Below are 16,336 nucleotides of genomic sequence, written 5' to 3'. Positions count from 1 at the left end.
TATTCTCTAATATACAAATTGGATGTGGTTTGCTTCTACGAGATTTTCAACATTGTTCATTACAGTGTAACTTAAGTCATTGAAAGTGTATTGAGCATCCACATTGGAATGTGATTTTCTGCCAGTTCTATCAGAAGGGAGACTTCCTTCTTAATCCTGTGTCTACCATCCTATATGAAGCCCATTGTTGGGCTGTTATTAGATGGCCTGTGGCTGTCTTTCAGATAGCCTACATTGAAAACTATAGAGGACAAAGAACTATCTGAAAGCCACAACAATCATATGACAGAACTCAGCATGACTTCTCTCAAAGTTCAAGGAAAATTTACATAAATACAAAGAACTAACATTTATTATATTGGAATGCATTCAGAAAAATATTTTAATTTTACAACTCACACACACAAGAGTTCATGTTTTTAATTGTTGTCTTGAATTACAATAACCGCAAATCGATCACTGTTTTTAATAGTAAATGAATATACTTTCTGCTGCATGGTCTATTTATTGTGGTATGAAAGGCTACATTTGTTATCAACTTAAACATTTAAAAACATTATCTGAGTAAAGGGTCCATGACATTAGTCCCATCTTGACCTGTGGTATTTTTGAAAGAGGATTTAAATATGGTTATCTTCTGGTCTAGGTCTCTAGTGTGCACATCTCTCTACATCAGTAAACATGGCTCATATTTCCTCATATAAGAGCTCTGCTCTAAGCTTCTGTTTAAAATACCTCAGTAACCTCACACAGTTTATGAAAAATCAGTAGAGTAAATGCTATTTATAAGTAAAATGCCTGAGGTGAAGAAAGGTTCTTGGGAACATAGCTTCTAGTTCAGTAGGTACAACATCTGCCTAACATGAAGGAGGCCCTGCAGTATAACCCTAGCGTCACACAAATTCAACTGTGATCTCAGCACCAGGATGTCAGAAGCAAGAGGATTAGAATTCTAAGGTTTTCCTTGACTGAATGGCCACTTAGAAGACAACCTAGCCTAAGCAGTAAAAGGTGATAATTCATCCATCATGCTATTTAAATATTGATTTGGACTCAGATCATGTTGACTGTGAAACTGGTCCTTTAATATTGTTATCAAAAATGTTCCTTCACAAATCCCTTTAGCTTAGCTCAAACTTTCTTGGCACTTTTCCAAGCTAACCTGCTCTATGCCTGTCAAGGGCCACAACTCCATAGTGTGTAAACTAAGCTGAGGCTGGACGTCCAGGAGATCAGAACCTAGGCCTCGGTAGGTGGTGGGATCACTTTGGATAGAAAACCCAGGCATCAGGCCCTCATGAGAGTCTGTAAGAGAGTAAGCTCCTTTCATCCAGCCTACTGTATTTATATCACTGGCTCAAGTTCCGTCAAATTGTGTTATTCTTTTCTGAGATAATAGTTTTACTAACTTCCCTCATCATACATACATCAACATACATTGTTCATCATGTATGCTCCCAATATCCCTTCCGCTTGACACTGTAAACTTCCTGCTTCACTAAGTCCTGGTGCAGCTTGTTCTAGTCCAATCCTTTGAATAGAAGATATTTGTCTTAAGGTATGTATCTACTGGGCTGGGGAGAAGGCTCAGTGGTGAGGCAGACTTGCTGCATAGTCACAAAGACCAAAGTTCAGATGCCAGGCTGTAGTCCTACAGCAAACCACCCTATACATGCCTGTAACTCCAGTTTTCAGGGACTTGATGCTGCTTTCTACCTCCTGTAATACCAAGATATGCATACTTGCACATATTTATAGGCAATCTCCATTGCACACACAAACACACACATCAATAGTAACAGCAAATGAATCATTTTTGAAAGGTACCTGTCTGCTAATGGATTAGAGAAATTCCTTCTTACACATGGTGCTTTATTTTTTCATTTTCTCTCTTAAAAAGCAACGAACACAGAGCACATATTTTCTTTTCCTACTTGCATAGTCCAAGTGCCTAGAAATGTGCCTGATAGGTTCTCTGAAAATACTTGCTGATTATGCAAATGAAGGAAAGCATATTACATGTCTCCTTTAGCTTTCTCTAGCTTGCAGACACTCAAGATAATTTTCCAAAGGATCAAAGAGTGCAATCAAATTCCCTTCAAATTCCAGTTATCTAACTAGAATCTCATCCTCTATCTATTTGTCATAGATTTATGAACTTCTACTTCAGCCTGCATGTAAATCTCCAAGAAGTTCAATGGTATTGATCTTTGTTGCCGTGTAATGGCTAGTCACAGATCAGTTTCAACCCAGGCCACTGAATCCATTTTTGCTTATATGTCACAGGCTTATAAATAAGTGGAAGAGTGTTCCGCTGGTCATTGAATGTCATCAAAGGTGTATGTGTTCTCTCTTTGTTTTACTTTTAAAATGTGTAGGGAATCTAACATCTTTCCAGTGCTCAGGGGAACGGGAATTGGTCATAAGGATTTTTACCAACGTCACTCTAATTAGACTGAGATTAATCTCCAGTTATCACAGCAAAGCCTAAGCCATTTTAGGATGCCTTGAACACTGTATTTCAGTAATTTGATCTTCATGGACAGTGAATTTATCTGTCACAGTCAGTTGTCCTTTCAGCCTTTGAATTGAGTGGCATTTATCCATATCAAACGCCATTTGTCCATCACTTCGGAAACGGTTGGTAATTTCCCACTGCTCAGGATGCTGAATGTGAAGGTTGCCATGGATCACCCATTCTTTCCAGGATGACAAATAGCTTTACATGGTGATCCTCACACTTTATCTTAATTCCTTGGCAAGCTTTAATTTAATTTTCTGCTAAATGGATTTAAGCTCATGCAGAACAAAATGAACCCAAAACTACCTCAGAATTTTCCAAATTGTCAGAATAAGTCTTTTCCCACTGAAATGAAAATAAATACTATCCGATGATTATTTTTTTCAAAATGATTAATGCAATTACTAATCACTGTAGATCTCCAGGAAACAATAAACTTAAAATCCATGCTAGATACTGGTGGGATAATAAATAAGTTAAATGGTGGTTATATAAACGTATTTCTTTTCAATAATTTGGTTTGGAACACATACAGACTGACAATATCTTGGCTGAGTTTTGACAATTGTCAAGCCTGATCATGATTGAGTTTGTAGACGTGTAGACTGAAGCTGAAGAGAAGACTGATCAATGAGAAGACTTACATGTCCCCAAATGTAACTGTAAATGTGAAGAGCCTTTGGAGGGCATCCGCTTCAGCGGGCCATCTACAGCAATGTGTCGCAGCACTCCACAGTCTCTTGAATGTGAAGAATCAAAATTTACCTTGGAATTTCACAGATACCTCTCATTTTCTTTAAATTGAGCTTCAAGATGCACAAAAAGTAAAGCTGAGATTTGTATTCAGTTTCAGACAATAAGAACATTTCTGTGCAACGAAGAACTCAATGGATTGTGTATGTGTCACTGTTGAGGGTCTGAACTTTTGTGAGTTTAGCATTCTGTGATCCAAGTGTAGTTCTTGGCATAAAAGGTTGACTGTATTTCTACATGTTGATGTGTGAATATGGTAGAACTCCTAATGTTTAATATTTCTACATAGAAAAGTATGTTAGACATTTTTATCTTCTTCTGATGTGTACCTTTTTTGTCACAATTGAAAAGTAAAACACTTATATGTGTTTTTCTGATTTCTAAATCAGAAAATCTAAATACAGTTTTCCTTTATCAAGGTTTTATTATAGGATTCTAAAATTATAGGACATTTGATAAAACAATTTCTTCCCCTCTGTTTTTTGTTCTGTATATGGATTTTCATGAAAAATGATGACATATTAATATACTTAACATTTCTTTTATATATGCAGAAATTTTAGGTTTTTAGACATATTTTTCATAACTATTACGAATACGTATAACAAAGAAAGAGTTTTTTATGTATAAAACTCCCTTGTATTTAAATCTATTGCTCCAAAAGTGCTAATTCTCTATTTCAATCCTCATCTATCTGTATGTGAAATAACTGAATTGGGTTTTTTCATCAAGGAGCTTATTCATAAACATTTTCTTTGTGTTGATGTGTTATTAATCCAAACTTCAAGTTGCCTGCATCATATCATGAGACAGAATTGATGTGCATTGTTTTATGTACAGTCCAAAATAATGGACATCTGAAAGTTCCCCAAAACTAAGCATGTAGTCATGGTATGCATATCAGACAGAATATCTCTTTATGAATCATAATTTTGGACACTTAGAGTCCTAAGATAATTCCACTTGTTATCTTTACCTCTTTGAAGTCAGCACAAGCCAGGAGAATTTTCAGCTGGGAAAAAAACCTAATACTTGAATTTAATTTCAGAGGAAATTGAGCCCTTTGGGGTACTATGAGCACACATTTTAATTTAATCTCCTTTCTGTAATGGCTAATCTTAATTGTCACCTTGACTAAATACATAATCAACAAAAATTCAAGATGCTCACCTGTGGGAGATTTTCCTAATCAGATTATTTGAAGAAATACAATCTGCCCCAAATCTGGGTCACAAGTTTTCTAGGCAGCCAACTTGAAAGGATATGGATGAATGAAACTTTTACTTCTTGCCTGTCTGCCCTTCCTCTTGCTGCTAAGTTCATCTACTGTGTTGCTGAGGCATTCTGTCAATAATTCTTAGAACCTTAGTGTAATGTAGACTAATGGCTAAAAGATCTCCCAGAATCTTGTGGACTCCATTACCAGTTTGGAGGTACTGGAACTTACAGCCTCATGAATGGAAAAACTACCAGATGATTTGTGTTTCCTTGCTGAAACAGCTGTTGTTAGACAATCTGGACCAAGGCTATTCTAATAAATCCCATTCTATGACTTCTGTTCCTTTAGGGAACTGGACTAATTCAATATTTTGAATCTTAGAAAGAGAACTCTGTGGGTTAGTTTAATCTCATTTATTTACCCTTTGATTTCCTCTCACTGTGATTTGCACAAGTAATCTCTACATAGATTATGAGATAGACATGTCAGGTGCTCCACTCCTCTTGCTTTCATAGATTGAGCCAAGAAAGTTTGTCATGCCTACTAGTTTATCAAAATTTCATGAGAGCACTTCCTTTTATGACTTTATAAAAAGCCTTATTTACAAAATTTCAATTATAAAGATTGGATGGGCCATGGAGAAGCCTGGAGGAAGTGAGGAGCCAGATGATTATGACTCCCCAGTTTTAGTGGAAACTTCTGTTGTTTCCCTCTGGCTGGGTTGTTCCCCTTGTCTCCTTCAGTTTTCATTACAGAGAACATGATATTTTTATGTCTTGACACTGTCTTTGGGTAGATGCAAGAAGACAAATATTCGTCAGAGATTTTTCTCCCCCAAAGAATGCTGTATTATTTAAAAGCTCTGGGAAGACTATTGATAAGATTTTACTTTCTCTTCTCATTGGAACTTACAAGTATTGAAGTTTATAAAGTTCAGAACTGCTTTGAATATAAGCCCAAACATCTGAAAAGATGTCCTCAGAAAAATATGGTGGAATAACACACAGTAATGTAAATAGTTCTGAGGGTTAACACAAAAGTGTTAGTTTATGGGAAATGATATAATCCAGCAACTGTAAACTTATGTATTTCTTACTAAAGAATACAGAGAGGAATTAAGAATGAAAGAAGACCACTCTTCAATATCAATACTGCTCAAGGGACAAAGTCGACAGTCATGTCATAAACTGCAACCTGCTTGTGATGGGAGATGATATTCTATTTCAGGGGAAGCCACCTTCCTTTTCTGCAATGTCGCCTTCCCTTTCTATTTAAAAGTTACCCGTTCCCAAATATTTAATAAAAATATTGTTTTGGGGAAAAGTTATCTGGATTTATTTAATCAAAGATATTTTTAAAAAATAAAACTACTACCCAGATTGAAGTGTTTACATTTGACATGATTTCTCCTTCCATTTCAGTCTTTACCATATTTATAGGTGATAAATATGAGCATGTCCCATTGATATATTTTAGGATGTTTTAATTTCTGTACATTTCTCTGCTTGCATTCCTTAGTGTAAGTCACCTTTTTACAGAGGTTGGCATTAATTACTAAATATCAGTTTTCTTCACTTTTCCTTCCATTTCTGGGTATTTAAATTAATCCCAAATGCTGCCATTAATACACACTGCTGCAACTATTTTGTGCATAAGAAGCTTGTATACTTCATATTTCATTGTTAGAATAGAGTCCACGAATCAGAATTAGTATCTCCAAGGGACTGAATTCTTTGATTATTTCAAAGGTTTTTGGTGGTGTTGGTGTTGGTTTAATCTGCTGCTGGAAATCACCAACCAAAAAAAAAAAAAAAAACTTTGATCTTTCACATTTAAAGTCTGAACTTGTGAATGATTCTATTACGTAAATTTTGACATTTCTCTCCTACAACTTTAAAGTTTTCCATCCCGTTCAGTTATAGGATTAGCACCCAGACTTGGACCAACTGCTATAAGATTAAGTGAAATGCTGAGATTTCTCTTACATCTTCTGAATGATCATCACTTTCAAAGTTCCTGATGCTGTCTGGATAGAACTAGCTTCAACCAAACTTGGTATTCTCATCCTGCTAAAGCCATTGTGTGTTATTTTCAAATTATTGTGATTTTCTTCATAGCAAGTAAGCAAAAGTCAAGATAATAGGTTTTATGAAAGCATAGTATTTCATTATAACTGATACTGGAGTGAAACATACACATAAGCAGAATAAATTCTAAAATTTCATTATATTTCCTGCCTTACTAACTCATACAACTACTATTTCCACACTGACTTTCATGAAAATAGCTTTATTACATTTTTCAAGCATGTTAAATCATGGAGCACTTGTCTTCCTGTTTCTAGCTTTTTAACTTAATAAAATGACATGGAGATTATGCATGATATCTCAGATGATTTTCTTTTGTTAAGAATGAATAATATTTTACTATATATTAACATCTATCTATATCATCTATATCCATATTGATCGATTGAGATAGATAGATAGATAGATAGATAGACAGAAAGAAAGAAAGAAAGAAAGAAAGAAAGAAAGAAAGAAAGAAAGAAAGAAAGAAAGAAAGAAAGAAAGAAAGATAGACAGGCAGGCATGGAGGCAGACAGATAGACAGACAGACAGATAGATGAATATCACAATTTCTCAACCATTTTTGCCTGCACGGATACCCAGGATATTCTTCTATATCTTGACTGGTATTAATAATTGTGATAATTCAACCCTGCATCTTACACCATTTTCAGGATACCTATCATATATGATATGAGATGCTATCTTATTGTGGCTTTGATTTGTGTGTCTATGATAGAATAGAATATATTTTCATGTGCCTATTGTCCTTTTAGATATATTTATGAAAATGTGTATTCAGTTTCTCTTACTAATTTTCATTGAAATATTTTTTCTATTGAATACTCATGAATATCAAAGATATTCCCTTTGATAAGATATTCACTTTGCACACAGTTTCCCATTTTCTATAGGATTTTTTTTCTTTGTCGTTTCTGTGGGAACAATTCCATGACTATGATAAACACCAGTACTATTTCTCATATTGAACTGGTCCTTTTTTTAAATTGCATAATCATAGTTGGGCAGTACTAACAGGATCTCAGACACAGAAACTATTTACTTTCCTTGCAGTTGTGGTATGAACTTGTAGGTAGGAGCAGTTTGCATAATTAAAGGAGTTTTGTTTTAGGTCAAACTTTAAAAATGAATGCCTTGTACATATTAATAATTATCTTCATAAGAAAAAGATGTCCTTATAGGATGGGTGTTTTACTGGTTTTCTGCGATTAGTAATGTTTTCTGGCTATGAAGTTGTCCTTCATTTTTTTTAAATTATTGGTATTATAGCAAGAAGTAAGAGCTTTCTCTATTGACAAATGATTTATCACAAAAGATCATGGGGGCATTGAGAGGAGCATACCACCTGGACAAAAAGATTCACCTCAGTTTTTTCTCAAGATCAAGATATTATTCTGGAAAAAAAAAGTGGGTATTTGCGAGAACTGCTTGTTGATAGTGTTGTGTAAGCCCATGTTTTCACAAGACACTACATGGTTTATAGTGTGAACAGAAACATAAAGGAAAAAGTTTCATTATTAAAGTGTTTTAGATTAAGATGCAAAATATACAGATATATTGTGTTCGCAGGAGGAGATGACATGATTCATCATGTTCTGCAGTTTAGGATGGATTTTAGACCTTAGATTATACTTAGGTCGTTGACTAGAATCAACGATAAAGGCATTCCATTGCTCAGGAGAGGCATAAGCATGGTGAGTAACACTGGGGAAAAACCTGTTTGCAAATGCGTTGCAAGTAGACCAGTGTGGTTCTTCAGAAAAACATGCCACTAGAAATAGATGAGACTGGTCTAGTGATGATTAAATGAAATGATGTGTGAATATGTCCCTTGCACTGTAGTCAAATAGAAGAGTGTTGAGTTCAGCTGGAAAAAAAAATAATTATTTTCTTGGGCAAACTCCAGACTACTTGAGGCAAAGAAGAAATTTGAGTTTCCCACAAGGCTGAGCTATAACTCAGTTTGATTTCATTTCTCCAAATAGTTAAAGAGAAACTTAGTTGATTCTTTCAAAGGGGAAATTGAAACAGACAACAGTTTTAGAGAACGAATATTGCATTTCTCAGGTTCATTTGCTATGACTGCCTACCAAAGCAATTACAGACAAACCTTCCTCTCCTCTAAGATAATAAAAACGATAATTAGCAATCTGTTCCTCCATTTCTTCATGTTCTTTGACCTTGTCTTGTTATTTAGGGATTGTCATTCTGTAGAAAAATTTTAGGGAGATTATGATTTGTTGTATTTCTAGCTTTACTTTTTGATAGTAGGTGTCCTGTTCAATGCTCTAAACGCAAGAAATAGTCTCGTAGAATGGATACTTATTCCCTTTTTTATCACAGAACTTTGTAAGTACATATTTTCAATGATATATATCCAGAATATTAGTTGCTTATAGAGAAATATGATCAACTATAGGAGTTTATTTATCTTCATTTCACCTATATTATTAATGTCATGGCAAATCACAGAATGTTGACATCTGATCAACCTCCAGGTAAATTCTGACTCCATTGTGTGCAGACTAATCCTTTGATTTCCCAGCTCAGAAGTGGTGATAATCCAGCCAGTGCTTCTTGCGATGGTTAAATAAACAATGAGAAGAAGACAGCTTGTCTGAGCCTCTCTGATCTCAGGAAGAGCAGAATGTGAGAATGTCGTAGAGGAAAAAATGACCCTGAAAACTATGAGTCAAGGCTAAGATGACAATCCATGATCCATGGGCTTGGAACGGGTGAAGCAGGGATGCTCTCAGAGTATGAGGTCTCACTGGGCGAGAGAAAGAAACTGACATAGGAAAAGGATAGCACTTAATGTAGACCATCTCTGAAATCCCTTCTCAAGTTCTGAATATTTTTAACACTCATGAAGTATCTTATTTTCTGACAATATTAATATTATGTACCTATGTTTAATGCTTGCTAGCAAGTATAGGATTACCTCAGAAGTCAATATTTATTGCCTTTGTTCTATTATATTATATGTTCATGTAAATACTAGAAAGAGCTTGGTAAATTTCATCTGAGAAGATAACACCCATTCCATAGGTCCTCATAAAATTTGTACCTCATCAATAAGGAGAATCAATGAAATGATACATACACAAGTTATATATGTATGTGATCCAAATGATGGCTTTGTTACCATCTGTGGGAGAAACTAGATAATTTATGACCCTAAGCTGATTCTTTAAAAATCTGTGTGTCGAAGGAGACCTGTAGTACCTCTGAGCAGTTATCAAACATACCATTCCCAGAGATGCGATACTTTGGATAGCTTGTTGAATGATTTGAAGAGAGAGAAATGATGAGCAGTTATTTGACAAGAGAAGGACACATTACGATTTACAATTACCTGTAGGCAGTGGGAATATAAAGTCTTAACCAAGATAGTGGAATCAGCCCTTCATATCCACAGGTTTGATTTATGTACGGTTAAACAACTTTGGACTAAAAACCAAGAAAATAATCAAGAACAACAAAAACATGAATTTCTACTGACCATGCACAATATTTTTCTTGTTTTCCTATAAGCAGTGAAGTATGAGACAATGTATGGAACATTTGTATTATGTTAGGTGTTTAAGTGATCTAGATGTAGCTTAAATCATAAAAAGAAATTTATGGAGTTTATTTATTAATGTCATTGAATTTTATAAAGGGGACTTGAGTGTCTGCATTTTAACATCCAAAAGCAACCCACAGCCAATGTGCACATTGCCCCCAAGTTCTTCTTCCTCTTTTTTTCTATACTTTATTCACTCATTTTTTTTTTTTACAACTGAAACTCTGGGAATTCAAAATTAACATCCTTGCCTGTGAGCTTCTTGTACACACCAGAAAAAAATTTCGACCTTGTGTTCTACATTGTTCTGCTGGGCTTTGTCTAAATGAACTTTTATGAGCCGGCTGCTGTCCAGTTTCACACGGATCCTCTTACCCACAATTTCACTTGGGAAGACCAAGTCCTCAGGAATGGCCTAGAGCACTGCTGTCAGGGTGCGGCTTCTGGGGCGCTTTTGCTCATTTTTTTTTTTTAGGGCTTTTCCGAGTTGGCTTGGGCAGAGTCCTCTTCTGCGCAGTGAAGACTACATGCTTCCCTCTGAATTTTTTCTTCAGTTCATGAGAACTAGCTGTGATTTTCTGGAACGATGTCAGCTGAGGAACTTTTGCAAAAAGTATGATAGCTTTCCAACCAGCAGCAACTTCGATTTCCTTGGCATTGGTGATGTTAAGTTCCTGCAGCTGCGCTGTAAGACCTGAGTTCATCTCTAGCTTGAACAGGGCCTGAGAGATGCCGGACTCGAACTCGTCCGGCTTCTCACCTTGGGCTTCACAATCTTGGTGCTCGAGCTGAGCATGGCTTTGTCCTATAGGGAGGACGGTCACCTGGGGCATGGGCAGCAAAACTGGAGCCATCTACAGGCACAGGGCAGATAATCTGCTGTATCCCAACCCGGGATGCAGGGCCTGCAACCCTGAACCCTCCTGAATCCTCCCCCATCCCAGTCTTTTCCACCAAACTCTGCGAGGAAACACATGCCCCCAAGTTCTTTTTTTTTTCTTTTCCCTTTTTTAAAATTAGATATCTTCTTTATTAACATTTCAAATGTTATCCCCTTTCCTGTTTTCCCCCCTGAAAACACACTATCCCATCCCCTCTCCCTCTGCTCACCAACTCACCCACTCCTGCTTCCCTGTCCTGGCATTTCCCTACACTGGGGCATCAAGCCTTCTCAGGACTAAGGGCCTCTCCTCCCTTTGATGTCTAACAAGGCCACCCTCTGCTACATACACAGCAGGAGCTATGGGTCTCTCCATGTGTACTCTTGGGTTGGTAGTTTGATCTCTGAGATCTCTGGGATAGAAGGGGGAACAAAGTACCCGTGGGAAGAGACAGAGACAAAGTATGGAACAGAGGCTGAAGGAAAGGTCATCCAGAGACTGCCCCACCTGGGGATCCATCCCATATACAGTCACCAAACCCAGACACTATTGTGGATGCCAACAAGCACTTGCTGACAGGAGCCTGATATAGCTGTCTTCTGAGAGGCTCTGCCAATACCTGACAAATACAGAGGTGGGTGCTCTCAGCCAACCATTGGACTGAGCACAAGGTCCCTAATGGAGGAGCTAGAGGAAGGCCCCCAAGTTCTTAAAGCAACAAGATGAGTTTAAATTGAGCATCCTACATAGAGTTAACTTGATCTAAAGATAAAGGAGCTTGGTTGTAGATTGTTGCTCTAAAATGTATGAAGTTAATGAAAGAGATACAAGTTGGAGCTGGATTAGAAAGCAATCAGGATAGTGGGGATTTGCAATGTACTTGATATTGAGCAAGGGTCCACTGTATCGATTCATTGAGAAGAAAGGCTGGTACACTGATTATTCACCAAACCAAAGAGGTTTGCTGTGAGGACATTCAAAAAGAGGACAGGAGGACTAGCCCAAGACACAGCCTCTTTATTGGCTTGATAGAAACCGAGTGAGATAATGTTTGTTGATTGGATGGTAAGACTGGAAATGTTACAGTTCCTTTGTGTAAGTTTTGACAGTCCACATGCATTATCATAATTTGAATGTTGCCATTTGTCTATTTGTCTCTTGAGATAAGGTTGCATGCATCTCCCAGGTTGGCCACAATCTCATGGCCCTTTTCCCTCAGTGTTGTGAAGAGAGTGGTTTTTTTTTTTGTGGATATATTCCATGTTCTCTTTGAAGGGCATTTAGCTTATGATGTCAACAGGTTATCAAACTAGCTGGGTGTGGTGTTCACACACAACCTCAGCATTCCAGAGACTGCAGCAGCATTGAGAATTTAAGACCAGCACAAAGTTCACAGTAAAACCCTTTCCCAATGCCTCTCTCCACTTTCAACAGAAAAATAAAATGAAGAATTTCAAGTTTGGTTTTGGACTACTCCTCTGTGAACTCTGAAGGTGCTTTGTGAGAGGACCTTAAGTAGGTGGCTTTTAAGCAATTTCTACCCATGTTTATCTAAGCTTTATCTGGTTTCAGCATAATGGGGAGAGTACACAGAACCAGGAAGAGCTTCATCTCCTGGGTGTAGCTACCTGCACCTCCTAATAAGTCATTGGCTGATTCAATCTTTGTTCTTCTTCAGTGAATATTCACAGTGGCAATTGTTTAACACATAATTATTACACCCCATTCCTCTAATCTAACTCTGCCAAGGACTCTGTGCTTCACTCCTTACCTAAATGTCCTCTGGCTTCTTCTACAATTGATTCTCTTGCTTCATTACAAAACATATCTTCCTACTTTTCCTTTAAAAATGCCAGGAATATGCTTCCCTGATCATCTCAGGACCTCTTTATTTAACTTAGAATAGTATTTTATAACAAAATACACATGGATGCTCTATTTTCTGCATTGGATCTTGCTACAATTAGATGTCTGCCGACTACATTTAAATGTCTGTCAACTCCAAAATCCCAAATGGGACTCCCTATTCTTACAGTTCTAATATCCCTGGGTGACATTATTTTTTTTCCTAAATATTTTGCTATCTATTCACTTATTGCCCATTTCTCATTTTAAATCTTCTAAGATGATAAGGGCAAGGGTTGAATCTTTTGTTCATTGTCCCGTATGCCTAACACTCTGGAAAATATTTGTCTCACAATATCCACTCAGTGTGTACTTGATAAAGGACTGAATGAAGGAGAAAAATAAATGAAAACTATAGTGACCTGGTGTCTCCATCAATCATAAGAAGGGAGACATCCATTTGAGTAATGAAAGGAGAAAAAATACCGGAAGCACCTCAGCAGGAGGAGGGATGGGCTTTAATGGTTTCCCTGCTTTCGCTTTGACCTTCCACTGTATCAGTAATCTGGAAATCTGAATGTTGAATTGACCATGTCTTAGCATCTTACTCCTCATACACGGGCACATATATATGAGGGTAGACAACTTATTTGGCCATGTTTAAGTCAGAAATATCCTTCCGTCACTCTGATTATTCCAGAATAGTGAAAAGGATCAATTTATAAGCACACATTTCTAATTTCTTTTGAATTTTTAAACCCTCATTTAAATTACAAAAGTCTTACTGCAAGCATACAGTATTTTCCTACTTTTTCGAGACACCAGTAATAGATTCATAAATTACTACTGGTTGATTGAAAACTAATTGATTTTCTTAATAAATATTCTTTCTGATACTTCATTAAAATGTACTAAAATAATTTTATTTTTGTGTTGTGACACGAACATTTAAATCAGTCTGCATCTGAATCTTAAAATACTCTTTAAGTGTGCTACTCTAGAACAGTTCACAATTCCCTTATGCCTCAGTTTGCTCTTCTATTACACAGAGTAACATCCTTCTTCCTGCTTTCCTTAACTGGATGGTGCAAAATTTAATGAGGTAATTTGGTAATTATATTGTAGAATGTCATCAATTTTCTGTATTATGTAACTGTCTACAAAGTAGTTGGTTTCCTTTGAGATTTTTTCCAAAGCCAGTAAATCAGACAGTTCCAGTTGGGAGTCTGTGAAGTACATGTATTTTAAATAGTTGACTTATTTAAAAATGTAATTCTGCTCAGGGATTAGCACTCTTTTGTCTTCTGATTTGATTTGCCTGATATGTTGTGAAGAGTATGTGACGAAATGATTATAAGCTGTGTCTGGAGTTATTAAAAAGTGCTTCTTGTCTCAACAAAGATTACAGTTTCATTTTACAACTTATCCATTTCCACTAGAGAAGGCTCAGAAAGGAATTGGGGTGTGTCAACATCCTGCACCTCCTGATTGATTTTGGAGAATAAAATATTTAGTGATGGTGAAACAGAAGACAGACGTTTCTAAGGTGTATAAATATTTCTTTCATAGTTAAATACAGACATGTGAAATTCAGCAGAGTCTGAAGGCTTAATTTATATCAGAGAACTGCCCAAAGTGAATATTGAAATAGAAAGACATTCAGAAACATGTGCACTCAGTTCTTAGCTAGGCATGGACTTGAAGAATGATCAGTATTAAAGAGATTATTTGGGTAATTTAAGAAAGTACAATTTGCAGGGCCTATAGACACACTTTTCTTAAGATATATGAACAGATGATGAAACTAGTGGCTAGAACCTAATGCTCTAAGTGGTACTGTTTCTAATTTTTCCCTGAGAAAATTGACTCTACAGTCCATTTTCTGAAAATCCCACAGTTATCTAATCATCTAATATATGTTTCTAAGTTAGGGTTTCTATGGCTGTGAAGAGACACCATGGCTACTGCAACTTTTAAAAAATAAACTACTACCAACAACCAAAACATTTATTTGGGACTTGCTTATATGTTCAGAAATTATCATCATGGCAGGAACTATGGCAGCTTTAAGGCAGATATTATGCTAAAAAAAAAAAGCTGAGAGTTATGTATCTTGATTGACAGGCAGCAGGAAGAAAGAGAGAGACACTGAGCCTGGTTTGATCTTGTGAACCTCAAAGCTCACCCTCAGTGACACACTTATTTCCAACCAGGCCACACCTTCTAGTAGTGCTATTTCTTATGAGAATATGGGAGCTATTTTTCTTCAAACCACCAGAATGTGTTTTTATTCCAAATTCTGGATTAATTCTACTTTTTAGAATAAATGATATTCTGCTAACAACAGTGAGCAGGGAGTGCTAAAGGTAATTTTAGGAATATTCCTGGGTTCTAATTCTATGGTAGCCTGATACCTTAAGTGATTTCATTGTCTTCCTACCTAACTCCATGTTCCCAGGCTTAGCAATGAAACTCAAAGGGAAGAATGACAGCTTAATATTTGGTCTATGTATGTGAATCCTACAGAAAATCCCAGTAAGAAACTGACATTGATTATATAATTCATTGGGGAAACTAGAATCATCACCAAGAAAGAATCCAGCCCTATCTAGGCCTTCACTCTCATATACTGTTGGGATATACCTCTACTTTCTTTCAGTTTTCATATTTGTATATTAACGTTTCTTTCCTTTATAGGAGGTGCTGTAGTATTGATGGCTTTTCGCGGCAATACAAACTGTGACTAAGACAGAGCTTGACCTGATTTGGGGACCATCAAATGATTTTAACGAAACTAGTACTAGAAACTTTCTTCTCATACATTAATCCTGAATGTGAGTCGATTTCTTTGTGTGCATGTGGTTAGCTATTGTCTAGTATGTTTTCAGAAACAACTTTGTAGCAGACACTCTAGTAGAACTTCATGGTATGGCTGATGACCATGTACAGTGTGCTTTCTGAGCATTATCTGTTCAATGGAGAACAGGCTATTCTTACATCCCAATTTGGTATGTATCTGTATGTGTGTGTATGTGTGTGTGTGTATACATATATATACTGCCTGCAGAACAAAGAAATGTGTATGGCTGGCATTTACATATGTTCAGATTTTCTGAGATCTTTACTGTGGCTCTAACATAAACTCTTGTCCGAGGAAGGTGATTGTGGTTTTGGTTAACTCTACAGTTAAGGCCAATTTGAATTGCTTTGGCACAACCATTGGGCACTGATTGAAGTCTCTTCTTATCAGTCTCTCATGAAGGGCTGTAACCCACACTTGACTGTTACCCTGATAAGAGCCTTCTCTGAGTCTTGGAAACATTGTGGCACTATGCTGATATCATGCCCCTGCATACTGCACTTCAGAATAGCTGCATTCGCCTGGATTTATGAATGAGTGACTCATGGAATACCTGGACATGTCCAGTTAATGAGAGTAGTGGCACAGTGGATGGCAAAGCA

General features: G+C 36.7%; 1 protein-coding gene and 1 pseudogene across 7 annotated transcripts in view; one reads left to right on the top strand and one right to left on the bottom strand.

Moving 5' to 3' along the window:
* The window catches only part of Nrg3 (neuregulin 3), a 1,124,474-nt gene that overhangs the window by 576,601 nt on the left and 531,537 nt on the right, over positions 1–16,336 (top strand). The gene's annotated exons all lie outside the window — the stretch shown is intronic.
* On the bottom strand, positions 10,359–10,944 carry LOC127691076 (40S ribosomal protein S7-like; annotated as a pseudogene).

The sequence above is a fragment of the Apodemus sylvaticus genome, chromosome 8 (genome assembly GCF_947179515.1).
Source record: "Apodemus sylvaticus chromosome 8, mApoSyl1.1, whole genome shotgun sequence".
Taxonomy (NCBI): Eukaryota; Metazoa; Chordata; class Mammalia; order Rodentia; family Muridae; genus Apodemus; species Apodemus sylvaticus.
The sequence above is the reverse complement of the archived record's forward strand: the minus strand, read 5'-3'. Positions and strand labels throughout refer to the sequence as shown.